We start from the raw sequence: 14,294 nt of genomic DNA, 5'->3' as shown, positions 1-14,294 counted from the left end.
AGAGGTCATGACTTTATTTACTGATGTATCCACTATCTTGGAAGAGGTTTCAATCGATTATGATGAGAACAAAGTTGCTACTTATGATGATTATTGTGACGGAACTTATGCTATAAAAAGTAGTGATGATTATATTTATAAAACTTGTCATGATTATGATTACCCTTTTTCTGAACTTTACTCTTTTAATGCGGAAACAATTTATAGTATTCAAGTCTCTTATGATACTCCCACTATTCCGAATGAGAAGAATTTTGCTTATGTGGAGAGTAGTAAAATTTCTATGCAAGTAGATCATGAAAAGAATGCTTTAGGTGCTGGTTATATTGTTGAATTCATTCATGATGCTACTGAAATTATTATTGTAACACCCCGCATGTAACTTGCCATATTTGTAACTCCGACTCTTGCCATTTTTGGCTATGTGCTATGATATTCCCTCCGTTGTCGGGTTTTGTCTTTCGTTTTGTATTTTGTCATGTCATGCATTCTCATATCATGTCATCATGTGCATTGCATTTGCATACGTGTTCGTCTCATGCATCCGAGCATTTTTCCCCGTTGTCCGTTTTGCAGTCCGGCGCTCCTATCTCCTCCGGTGCACCCCTCTTGTTTTCTTTCGTGTGCGTGTGTCAAACTTCCTCGGAATGGACCGAGGCTTGTCAAGTGGCCTTAATATACCACCCGGAGACTACCGGTCAAGTTTCGTTCCATTCGGAGGTCGTTTGGTACTCCAACGGTTAACCGGGCATCCGCAAAGTCCATTTGAGTGTCCAGCAAAAAAACCCCCTAAAACCAGCCCAAAACCCACCAAACTCTCTTCCACGCTCTAGGTCGTTCGATCACGATCGTGTGGGCGAAAACCGCACCTCATTTGGAGCCTCCTAGCTCCCTCTACCTATTTATATGTGGGCATCCCGAAATACATTTGCAGAAGAAACCCTAGTTCGTTTTCCCCTCGCGCCGCCGGACGTGTCCGCCTCCGGCCGGACGCGTCCACTCCGCCCGCCGCCGCCACGTGTCGCGCAGCCGCCGCCGTCGCCGCCGAGGCCCGCCGGCCCACCCGCGGCCCTCCCGGCCCGCACCGCGCCGCCCCGCCGCCTCCGCCGCCCGCCGCCAGTTCCCTTCGCCGCCGCCGCCGCGGGACACCGCCCGCCGGGCCCCGCTTCGCCGCCGTTCGCCGGCTCCGGCCGCCGCCTCCACGCCGGCTCCGGCGAGCCACCGCGGGCGACCTCGCCGGCCCTCCTCCTCCCACGAGCGCCCGCCGCCGCTGCCTCGTTCCCTCTCCTCCGGCCATCGCCGGCGAGGCCGAGGACGAGCCCGAACCCGAGCTCCTCGAGCTCCTGTAGCTTCCCCGATCCAGATCTTGTGAGCGTTGACCTTTTCTCGCCCCCCTTTTTTCTCCAAGTCCTCAGTCTTTCTCAGCAAGTGCCTCTGTTCGTATTGCTATAACTCCGTGCATGTAGCCCCGATTCGCGCGTGTAATATGTCAAATTGTTCGCCTCGTGATGCTCTTCATTTTGTTCAATTGCACCATGTTCATTAGAGGTCATTTTGATGCCCGAATCCCTGTTGGAAGAGGGCTAGTTGCTGTTATTCTCTGGTTCTTAACAGAACTTGGAGATTTGTCATTTTTGTATCATTTAACCTGTGCATCTTTTCAGCATTAGCTCTACATGTGTTTTTAATTATGCCATGCCATCTTTCCAGTGGTGTAGTCCATGTATTTTTGTGATCTCTGTGGTGACTAGCACAAGCATGCAAAGTAGGCCCCGTAATATTTCTGATTTCAGGGACAGTGATTTCTCTAAGTCCTTGTCTGCTGTAATTTTGTTGCCATGTAAACTTGATGCTACAGAGAGATCCATGCATATTTTGGAGATGTTCAGTAAGGATGTTTTGTATCTATAGTTGTAATTGATCCATTCCTGCAATTGTTTGTAATTATGGATTGTCATAGCATGACTCAATCTTGCTCTACTTTTGCTATAAAATATTTCTGGCAGATTCGTAACAGGATATGCAATCTTGCCAAGCTTATTGTAGTTGATCCATACATGCTATGCAATTGTTCTTGCCATGGTTAGCTTCATAAGCATGCCATCTTGCTGTAGGTATGCTTGGTTTGTCATTCATTGCTCTGTAGTGAGTGCATCAAGCTCATAAAGAGGCCTACATATTAATATTTCTGCCATGCTCTGTTTTCTGCAAAGTCTGAAACCTGATAACGAAACTTGCTATGTTTACATGCTTGCCACCATATCTTCTGGTCCTTTTTGGCTTATGGTCAGTAAGGGACTTTTGTCATCTGCATTTAGTAGAACACTTCCATGCCTTGTTTTGCTACGTTAAGTTCTTGTAGCATGTTGATTTCGTGCTCTGAACATTGCTACCTGATGCTGTTTACTGCCATGTCCAGTTTTTCACTAAGTCTGTGAACCTGTAATCTTTTGCACTTTTGCCATACTTGTTTGAGCTTGATATGTTGTGAACTAGCCGTAGCTCAGTGTTCATCTTTTGTTAAGCATCTCCTGTAGATTACTGCCATATGCTTTGTTGCTATGTTGGGCTGCTGTAGCATTGTTGCTTGTTGCTTTTTAAGTGCTATCATGCTGTTAATCGCAGATTCGCGTCATTCTTGTTTTGCTTGCCATTTGCAAACCGTGCATCCGTTTCCGGTGATCTTTATATCGATTTCGATCAAAATCATCTCATCTTCCCAGTGGCATGCTTGGTTTGCCAATTTACTTCCCTGTTCATCATTTTCCTCCCGGAGCACGCTTATGCATCGCATATCATATCTTGCATATCATACATGTTTTGCATCATGTTGCTTGTGCATTTCTCGTGGTTGATTGTGGTTCCGTTTGTTTGTGTTCTTGTCTTGGGTAGAGCCGGGAGACGAGTTCGTGTATGAGGAACCTGTCGAGTACGCTTACGAGGATCAAGCTTTCGACAACTCTGAGATCCTTGCAGGGAAGATGACCACCCCTCGAAATCACTTCTATCTTTGCTATGCTAGTTGTTCGCTCTATTTCCATACTCCGCTACCTATCACTTGCTATATCATGTCTCCCATTTTAGCCATGTCAGCCCTAACCATCCTTTCCTAGCAAACCGTTGTTTGGCTAAGTTACCGCTTTTGCTCAGCCCCTCTTATAGCGTTGCTAGTTGCAGGTGAAGTTGAAGTTTGTTCCATGTTGGAACATGGATATGTTGGGATATCACAATATCTCTTATTTAATTAATGCATCTATATATATATGGTAAAGGGTGGAAGGCTCGGCCTTATGCCTGGTGTTTTTTTCCACTCTTGCCGCCCTAGCTACTCTTATACCGGGATTATGTTCCTTGAGTTTGCGTTCCTTACACGGTCGGGTGATTTATGGGACCCCCTTGACAGTTCGCCTTGAATAAAACTCCTCCAGCAAGGCCCAACTTTGGTTTTACTATTTGCCGCCTAAGCCTTTTTCCCCCGAGTTTTCGCGAGCCCGAGGGTCATCTTATTTTAACCCCCCCCCCCCCCCGGGCCAGTGCTCCTTCGAGTATTGGTCCGAACTGAGCAGACTGCGGGGCCCCCTCCTGGAAACTCGAGGTCTGGTTTTACTCGTAGGATGTCTCATCCGGTGTGCCCTGATAATGAGATATCTGCAGCTCCTATCGGGATTTGTCGGCACATTCGGGTGGCTTTGCTGGTCTTGTTTTACCATTGTCGAGATGTCTTGTAAACCGGGATTCCGGGACTGATCGGATCTTTCCGGGAGAAGGTTTATCCTTCGTTGATCGTGAGAGCTTATGATGGGCTAAGTTGGGACACCCCTGCAGGGTATTATCTTTCGAAAGTCGTGCCTGCGGTTATGAGGCAGATGGGAATTTGTTAATGTCCGGTTGTAGATAACTTGTCACTTGACCCAATTAAAATACATCAACTGCGTGTGTAGCCGTGATGGTCTCTTCTCGGCGGAGTCCGGGAAGTGAACACGGTCTGTGTTATGAATGACATAAGTAGGTGTTCAGGATCACTTATTGGTCATTGCTAGATGACGTCCGTTCCGTTGCTTCTCTTCTCGCTCTCATTTGCGCAAGTTAGCCACCATATATGCTTTTGCCGCTGCAGTTCCACCTCATTACACCATCTTTTCCTACAAGCTTAAATAGTCTTGATCTCGCGGGTGTGAGATTGCTGAGTCCCCGTGACTCACAGATTCTACCAAAACAGTTGCAGGTGCCGACGATGCCAGTGCAGATGATGGCGTCGATCTCAAGTGGGAGTTCGACGAGGAACGTGGTCGTTACTATGTGTCTTTTCCTGATGATCAGTAGTGGAGCCCAGTTGGGACGATCGGGGATCTAGCATTTGGGGTTGTCTTATTTTCATCTGGATTTTGACCGTAGTCGGTCTATATGCTTGTATTTTGGATGATGTATGAATAATATTTATGTATTGTGTGAAGTGGCGATTGTAAGCCAACTCTTTATCCCATTCTTGTTCAATACATGGGATTGTGTGAAGATGACCCTTCTTGCGACAAAACCACTATGCGGTTATGCCTCTAAGTCGTGCCTCGACACGTGGGAGATATAGCCGCATCGTGGGTGTTACAATTATGAGGGAGGAATATATGCTTGTAGGAATTGCAATAATATCAAGTTTCCTCTCTATGTGCTTAAAATCTTGAAGTTATGCTTGTTTTACCTTCCTATGCAAGTTGATTCTTGTTCCCATAAGTTGTTTGATCACAAAATCCCTATGCATAGGAAGTGGGTTAGACTTAAATGTGCTAGTCATATTATTCATGATGCTCTCTTTATGTTTCAATTCTTATCTTTTGTGTGAGCATCATTGAAATCGTCATGCCTAGCTAGGGACGTTAAACGTTAGCGCTTGTTGGGAGGCAACCCAATTTTATTTTAGTTTCTTGCTTTTTGGTTCTGTTTAGGAATAAATAATCCATCTAGCTTCTGTTTAGATGTGGTTTTATGTTTTAATTAGTGTTTGTGCCAAGTAGAACCTTTGGGAAGACTTGGGTGAAGTCTTTATGATCATGCTGTAAAAAAAAGAAACTTTAGAGCTCACGAGATTAGCTAAAACTTTTTACTGGAGAGTGCTATTTAGTAGATTATTTTTGCAGATGATTACTAGACAAATTCCTCAGGTCCACCAATTTATTTTAGAATTTTTGGAGTTCCAGAAGTTTGCGTTAGTTACAGATTGCTACAGACTGTTCTGTTTTTGACAGATTCTGTTTTTCTTGTGTTGTTTGCTTATTTTGATGACTCTATGGCTAGTAAAATAGTTTATAAACCCTAGAGAAGTTGGAATACAGTAGGTTTAACACCAATATAAATAAATAATGAGTTAATTACAGTACCTTGTAGTGGTGTTTTGTTTTCTTTCGCTAACGGAGCTCACGAGTTTTCTGTTAAGTTTTGTGTTGTGAAGTTTTCAAGTTTTGGGTAATGATTCGATGGACTATGGAATAAGGAGTGGAAAGAGCCTAAGCTTGGGGATGCCCAAGGCACCCCAAGGTAATATTCAAGGACAACCAAGAGCCAAAGCTTGGGGATGCCCCGGAAGGCATCCCCTCTTTCGTCTTCGTTCATCGGTAACTTTACTTGGAGCTATATTTTTATTCACCACATGATATGTGTTTTGCTTGGAGCGTCATTTTATTTTCTTTTGTTTTGCTTGCTGTTTGAATAAAATACCAAGATCTGAAATTCTTAAATGTTAGAGAGTCTTCACATAGTTGCATAATTATTCGACTACTCATTGATCTTCACTTATATCTTTCGGAGTAGTTTGTTGTTTGCTCTAGTGCTTCACTTATATCTTTTAGAGCATGGTGGTAGTTTTATTTTGAAGAAATAGATGAACTCTCATGCTTCACTTATATTATTTTGAGAGTCCTAAACAGCATGGTAATTTGCTTGGGTTATGAAACTAGTCCTAATATGATGGGCATCCAAGAGGGATATAATAAGAACTTTCATATAAAGTGCATTGAATACTAAGAGAAGTTTGATGCTTGATAATTGTTTTGAGATATAAAGATGGTGATATTAGAGTCATGCTAGTTGAGTAGTTGTGAATTTGAGAAATACTTGTGCTAAAGTTTGTGATTCCCGTAGCATGCACGTATGGTGAACCGTTATGTGATGAAGTCGGAGCATGATTTTGATTGCCTTCCTTATGAGTGGCGGTCGAGGACGAGCGATGGTCTTTTCCTACCAATCTATCCCCCTAGGAGCATGCGCGTAGTACTTTGTTTCGATAACTAATAGATTTTTGCAATAAGTATGTGAGTTATTTATGACTAATGTTGAGTCCATGGATTATATGCACTCTCACCCTTCCACCATTGCTAGCCTCTCTAATACCGTGCACCTTTCGCCGGTGTCATACACCCACCATATACCTTCCCCAAAACAGCCAACATACCTACCTACCATGGCATTTTCATAGCCATTCCGAGATATATTTCCATGCAACTTACCACCGTTCCGTTTATTATGACACGCTCCATCATTGTCATATTGCTTTGCGTGGTCATGTAGTTGACATCGTATTTGTGGCAAAGCCACCGTTCGTAATTCTTTCATACATGTCACTCATGAGTCATTGCACATCCCGGTACACCGCCGGAGGCATTCATATGGGACACTGAGACTGTGTATAGACTATCGAGCTCTCAATATGGTCACCATCAAAAACAAATATCCGATGCCACGGATAAATGATTTGTTCGACCAGCTCGCACAAGCCAAGGTGTTCTCAAAAATTGATTTGAGATCGGGATATCACCAATTGAAAGTACGGACAGAAGATATCCCCAAGACAGCATTCACTTCCAGATATGGGTTATATGAGTTCACAGTGATGCCTTTTGGTCTAACGAACGCCCCCGCATATTTTGTCCACCTCATGAACAAAGTGTTTATTAAATTTATGGACAAATTTGTTGTGGTGTTCATTGACGATATTCTGGTATATTCAAGGACACCAGAAGAGCATGCTGAGCATCTCAGAATTGTTTTGGGAGAATTAAGGAAACATCAGTTGTACGCCAAATTTAGCAAGTGTGAATTTTGGCTAAGACAAGTTGGTTTCCTAGGCCACATATTGAACCAAGAAGGCGTGGCCGTAGACCCAGAGAAAGTCAAAGCCATACTTGACTGGAAGCCACCCGCCAACGTGACAGATGTGCGGAGTTTTCTGGGAATGGCTGGATATTACAGAAGATTTATTGAAGGATTCTCCACTGTGGCAAAACCAATGACACAATTGCTCAAGAAGGACAAGAAGTTTGTATGGACGGAAGCATGCGAGAAAAGCTTCCAAGAGCTCAAGCAGAAACTAACCACCGCACCGGTCTTAACTGTGCCAGACATACACAAGAGTTTTGAAGTGTATTGTGACGCATCTCGGAAGGGCCTCGGATGTGTGCTGATGCAGGATGGCAAAGTTGTCGCGTATGCTTCCAGGCAGCTACGAAAACATGAGGAAAATTACCCAACACATGACTTGGAGCTAGCAGCAGTCATACATGCACTCAAGGAGTGGAGGCACTTTCTGTTGGGAAATCGCTGTGAAATATATACGGACCATAAGAGCCTTAAATATATCTTCACACAACCAGAGCTAAATTTACGCCAACGACGCTGGTTGGAATTGGTCAAGGACTATGATGTCGGTATTCACTACCATCCAGGGAAAGCAAATGTAGTGGCCGATGCCCTTAGTCGAAACCCCAGCCCGGACAATGACAGTCCGCAAAACTTGAGGACTGAGTTTCAGCAGGAGTTCGCCAGGCTCAACATGGTGTTAGTCTCTAAGGGCACCATATCAAATCTGGAGATACAACCCACCCTAGTGGAACAAATTAAGAAGGCTCAACAGGGACACCCCAGCATCGAAGGTATAAGAAAGAAAATGAACCTTGGTAAGGCTTCAGAGTTCGTCACAAACAGTGAAGGAATATTATGGTACGGAGACAGACTTTGCGTACCTAACATTGAGGAACTCAAGCAACAAATCCTAACCGAAAGCCACACCGCTCCATACTCGATCCACCCTGGAGGAACCAAAATGTACAAGGACATTCAGGAAAGATTTTGGTGGCACGGTATGAAAAGGGATATAGCCACATTTATTGCTTGTTGCGATTCATGTCAGCGCATCAAGGCTGAGCATCAAAAGCCAGCAGGGCTACTCCAGCAAAACAGGATACCGGAGTGGAAATGGGATGAAATAGGAATGGACTTCATCGTCGGACTACCTCGATCGCAACGCGGAAATGATGCCATATGGGTCATCACAGATAGGCTAACCAAGGTAGCCCATTTCATTCCCGTGAAGACGACCTACTCCACTCAAAGGCTAGCCAAGCTTTATCTCTCTCGAATAGTCTGTCTGCATGGAGTCCCAAAAACTATAATATCCGACCGAGGCACTCAATTTGTCTCTAAATTTTGGGATCACCTGCAACAAGCTCTGGGCACGCAACTAGCTTTCAGTACAGCGTACCACCCTCAGACTGATGGACAAACGGAACATGTGAACCAAATCCTAGAGGACATGCTGAGAGCCTGTGTGCTCACCTATGGATCCAGTTGGGAAGAGAGTTTGCCGTATGCCGAGTTTGCTTACAACAACAGTTACCAAGCCAGCTTGCAAATGGCACCCTTTGAAGCATTGTATGGACTGAGGTGTCGTACCCCACTGAATTGGTCAGAAACAGGTGACAGCCGTATCTTCGGCCCAGACATGCTCAAGGAGGCCGAGGAGAAGGTTAAATAGATCAGGGGCAGACTCAAGACAGCTCAAAGCCGACAGAAGAGCTACTACGATAAAAAACATCGTGAGGTCAGCTTTGAACCCGGTGATTCCGTATACCTACGAGTGTCTCCTATGAGGGGCCTGCAACGGTTCAAAATTAAGGGGAAGCTAGCCCCGAGATTTATTGGACCATTCTGTATAGTTGCACGAAGAGGCACGGTAGCCTACCAACTAGGCCTACCCCAGGAGCTGTCAGACGTCCACGATGTGTTCCACGTCTCACAATTAAGGAAATGTATGAGTAACCCGGAAAAGCATGTGTCACATGAAAGCATTGATGTGCAACCAGATCTCACCTACAGAGAACGGCCAGTAAAGATTTTGGAGGAGTCTGAACGGAGGACCCGACAGAAAACAACAAAAAATTTCAAAGTTCAGTGGAGCAACCACACTGAGGATGAAGCGACATGGGAAAGGGAAGATTTTCTTCACGCAAAATATCCATATCTATTCGAGGATTAGCTGAAACCTCGTGGACGAGATTTTTCCTAAGGGGGTAGGTGTTGTGACACCCAAAATTTCATTTGGATTTTTCAAAATTTTTATTTGACTTGAGGGAGGTGATTTAAATTTTTCCTTCAAAAGAACCCTCCCTTTCAAAATATTTTTATGGCAAGAGTTTTATTTGGTTTCACCCAAGACTTGATGTTGGTCTTGGAGGTTCTTTCTTTTGTTTGGACTCAAACCAAAAATGTTTTTCCACTTGGGAAAAATGCCTTTTGGAAATTCCTCTTGAAAAGCCCTATAGCTTTTGGAATGATCTTTTCCCACCTTCAACAAATCTCTCATGCCATGACCTTAGTGCAAATCCACTCTCCTAAACTTTCCCTCATCTTTGGATCATGATTTGCATCAAATCCAGCAAGTTGAACCTCCCCATATGATTATTTTCCATTTAAATCTTATCAAAACAATTTTTGTCTTCTATTCTAGCCCTTGGAGATTTACAAAGGAGCTACCATTTCTGTTTTGATTTTTGCCCCCAAACCAATTTCCCTTCCTAGTCCTTTGAACTCTCAACCAAGATCCATGAAGATCCACTGGTCTTCAGTTCAATTTTTTCAAACTATACTTGCTGCAAGTTTGGACCAGATTTGCCAAATTTGATGAAATTCATTCAAATCTTTCTCCAAAAATTCTGAGAAAAATCAGACAGCCCCTGGGTGCATTGAGAGGTCACCTCACCAAGTCCCAACTCCAGGAAAAATTTTCTTCATGCCAAATCATTCTGTCGAACACCTGCAGAGCATTGTCAATGTCAAGTTCAGAGATTCAGAAATACAGTTCAGTGATCTACTGTCGTTTTCTTCAGAACATGTTGTCGATCTCGACAGTGCCGCGTTGGCGCATTGCTCCCCGTCCCCTCCCCCTTGTTCCTGCACCGCACGAGCGCCTGGATGCTTGCGGGCGTCGGCAACGTGCTGGAGGAGGTGTGCCGCCCCGTGACCGACGCCAGCGGCGGCTTTGCGGCCGCCAGAGAGAGGCGCAGCGCAAACGGCGCCACCCAGCGCCGCGCAAGCCACCGGAGACCGCCGCGTGGCCACCCACTCCCCAGTGCGCGCTGCCACCCTCGTCGTGAACCGCTGGGCGCTCGCGCGCTCTCTGCCGCCGTCGTGCCCATGCGGCCACCCCACCGTGGACCGACGCCATTACGCCAAGACCGACCGGGATTAGCAGGGGAACGGCACCAGTACACCTCACTGATGCTGCCTGGCCACCTAAACCCCTCGCCAAGCCACTGCCTCGCCGTAATTGCTCGCCGGAGCAACCCCGTTCATGGCCACCCCCTCGATCCGCCTATAAATAGAGGCCCCGAGCTTCAACTCGAACCCACACCACCTCTGCACTCCACCTAGACCCTGCCTAGCCACTGGAAGAGCCCCGAGGGAGTCTCCTTCCTCGACTCCGGCCGCCGCGACCCGCCACGGGATCCAGCTCGATTCGCACCCGTGCGTGCACCTCTGCCTCCCATCTCTTGCCCGTAGCTCTCTAGTGCATCCCTCCTTCTGACCCGCGCTTCAATTCGGAGTTTGCAGCACACCACCGGAGTTCCCCACCATCGCCCGAGCCGCCGTCCGCCGGAGAAAGTGTCGTCGTCGACGTGGTGCTCTCCGTCGGTCGAGTCCACCACCCACCGACGCGGAAGGACACGCTGAAGCTCTTGGTACACTCCGATCTCCCTGTCTCGCCGTGGTTCGACGCCGGCGACCACCGCAGTCTTCGGGCGCCGGCGAACTTTTTAAACCTGACATGTGGGACCCCCACGTCAGCCTCTCTTCTTTCTCTCCCTCGAAACGTTTTCTGTTGGCGCCTTCGGGCAAAATACGTTTTCCCTTTTGAGCTGGCGCGTTTCTTTTCGAAGCATTTTCTGTTTTCTTAGTTTAGCCCCTGGAACTTTTCTGTTTCATTACAGATGAGTCCCTGTACAAAAACCTTTATAACTTTTAAATAAAAAGTGATTTTTGAGTGATTCTTTTTCTGACAATCTTATAATTTTGTCTAGCTTTTTATGGGATTTATTTGGAAAAATTTTGGAACAACTTTTATGCACGCGTTGGTTTTCACGTTAGTATGCTTCTTCGCTATACCGTAGGTTCCGGAAGAGGTGACGGAGCCGCGAACTTCGCCGAGCTAGACTCCGACTTCTCCGAACCAGGCAAGCATGTTTGAACCATTGATATGATAGGTGTTTTGCATGTTTGCGTGAAAGGTTGTGCGTGGCATATGAGTATCGGTGAGTATCTCGTTGCTTGTGAGGCAACTACCCGTGTGTTCCAAAGTTACTGTGATCTCTGATGAGAGATGGCCTAATCATGTGGTGACATGAAGGGCAGCAAGGTGGTACTGTTGTAGCATACCAGCCTTGCGTCATCGGACAAATTCCGACGTTAACATGGACGGAGTCACGTTATCGTTCTTCCCCCTTCCGTGCTACCACTGGTTTTCTGCCAGAATGCGGTTTTGTAAGTTGGTAACCTCTTTCCGTGTACACACCAAACAGAGGGGCCGGGATGATGGTTCCATGGCCCTGGATTAAAGCCAGTCATCCGGTCAGGGGGCATGGGTGTTTCCGGTTGGGACCGAGAGGGGGGCACCCCTTAGAGCGCGCGTATATAAATTTGATCCCATGGTACGCGAGGTTGTAGCCTCCCCGTCTCAAGGTTTTTCTTGAACGTTGCCGAGGGTGATTCCTGGCTTCGGAATGTTGAATGGGTGTGTACTGGTTAGATGTGTTTCTTCCAAAACACCGTAAACGGAACTAGTCCCCGTGACTACTGAAATCCGTTGGCTGTGGTTAAAGTACAAACTCTGCAGAGTCAAATCCTTCCGAGTCATCGTATCCATGGTCCAGTAACGTGATCAGCGTATCCATGTCTATATCGTAACCTCGTGGTATATTCTACTTTCCGGTAAGCGAACATGAGTAGTAAACTTAGTTGAACATTATTCCTGTGGATGGACTAACCCTGTTGTTTATCTCATGTCTGATTATTCTCTTGGTATGATTTAAGGTTCATGAGTTACTAAGTTATGAATATAAGCCCTTTATGTGACGTCGCTCAGACGTCCGACTGTGGCATGTTTGTCTCTTACTTTCAGTATAAGCCCTTTATGTGATGTCGCTCAGACGTCCGACTATGGCACGCGCTGCCTTTATTTTCTGTTATAAGCCCTTTATGTGGTGTCGCCCCGACGCCCGACTGCGGCATTATTATTCTTGCAGTTTCCTCTCGAGGAGTCATTCAGACCCTCGTTTGGCACCGGTATTATTATTCTTGCAGTTTCCTCTCGAGGAGTCATTCAGACCCTCGTTTGGCACCCAGTATTCTTTTGGGATTTCGGGAGGACTTCCGCCCGACTTCTCTGTTATTTCCCCCATGCATTATTGTCCCTTCGTCTGAGTGCACTTGTTAATCTGTTCGCATGCATCATGTTTACATTTGTTATATCTTATGTCCGAACTGTCTTGCGAGTACTTTCATAGTACTCACCTGGCTTGTTGATTTGGCCAGATGTTGACGAAGGCGATCTCATGGATGAAGAGTTTGATAGTGAGTCCGACGCCTAGAGGAATCCCAGTCAGTCCCGTGCGATCCTGGATATTGGTCACTTGTATTTTATACGCTTCCGCCACCCGCAATAAGTCTCCTCGAGCCTCACTCCGACGCTCGAAGAGCTGTAGTTTTCAGGAGTCATATCACCCACTTCGCGGTGATATTTCCACCACCGTTGTTATCGTGAGCTAGTAGTTATGCCACCCCATCCGCCGTTATGTTTATTCGGCGCGCATGTAATAAATTGTTGAGCAGTCTCCACTCAACCTTGTATTATATTCAGTACTCCTGGTATTTTTCTTCTGTGACCAAGGTATTGTCTATCAGTGAGAAGGAATTCTTCTCTACTGGTCCGTAAAAGGGATTGGTCTCTCAATAAATATTTTATTGAAAAACCGGTCGTGACAATTATCATCATAGAAGTGTCATAAGTATGACAAAAAAAAATTCGTTCGGCCCAAAATGTCACGGATGTGTCTTTTTTTTTGTAGTGTATATAGCTCACGGACTCGATTACATAGAAGGGTCATAAAGCAAAACTTGAAACTAAATCATACTAATGCTTTTATTCTACTAGGTCAAGATATTACCAAGAGGATCGAACTAAGAAAAAGGTAAAGATAGGAGTGTGATGGTGATACGATACCGGGGCACCTCCCTCAAGCTTGGCAGTTGCCAAGGGGAGTGCCCATACCCATGTGTTTATGTCTCCTTCCTCGGAGGTGGTGATGATGGAGTTGTTGATGATGTAGGCTTGTCGTCCATCTTCCAAGGCATAGGCTCACCATCATAGAAGGATGATCGAGTCTCCGGGATCCTTAAATATGCAGCCAAACTCATCCTCTTGAATCTATATTCATACTCACAGTTCTGGTTTTGCAGGTCATAGATCTGGGTTTGGAGATGCTCGATTTTCTCGTGAAGCTTGAAGATGGTCTCCCCAATGTTCTTGGCATCTAGCTTGTGGTCGTTGGTGAACTCCGCGATCATCATGTGGTTGGCGTTGAGTCCGCGCTCCACCATCCCTTGGCACTTGAAAACTTGTTGCTCCATTGCTTCGAGTCTTGTCTCCACGCTTCCGGTCCTCCTTGGTCCCTCGACATCGCGGATGTGCAGCAACCCATCACGCATCTCAATGGTTTGAGGGTGTTGCAGCACCTCCGCGAGGTAGGGATTGATAACCTTATCGAAGAACTTGTCCTTGGGGGCGTTTGAAGAAGTCATGGCGATCTAAATCTGTTAGAAAAACAGCTCGAAACAAAAACAGAGGATATTTGCGTGGTGCGGTGGTCAAAACCTTCGGGAGATTATATAATGATTTTTTACGACCAAAAGAAGTATCGTGCTAGAAAACGAAGTCCGAAGAGCACACAAGGTGCCCACGAGGCAGGGGGCGCGCC

Source organism: Aegilops tauschii, chromosome 3 (assembly GCF_002575655.3).
Source record: "Aegilops tauschii subsp. strangulata cultivar AL8/78 chromosome 3, Aet v6.0, whole genome shotgun sequence".
NCBI classification, from domain to species: domain Eukaryota; kingdom Viridiplantae; phylum Streptophyta; class Magnoliopsida; order Poales; family Poaceae; genus Aegilops; species Aegilops tauschii.
This window is presented reverse-complemented; position numbering follows the sequence as displayed.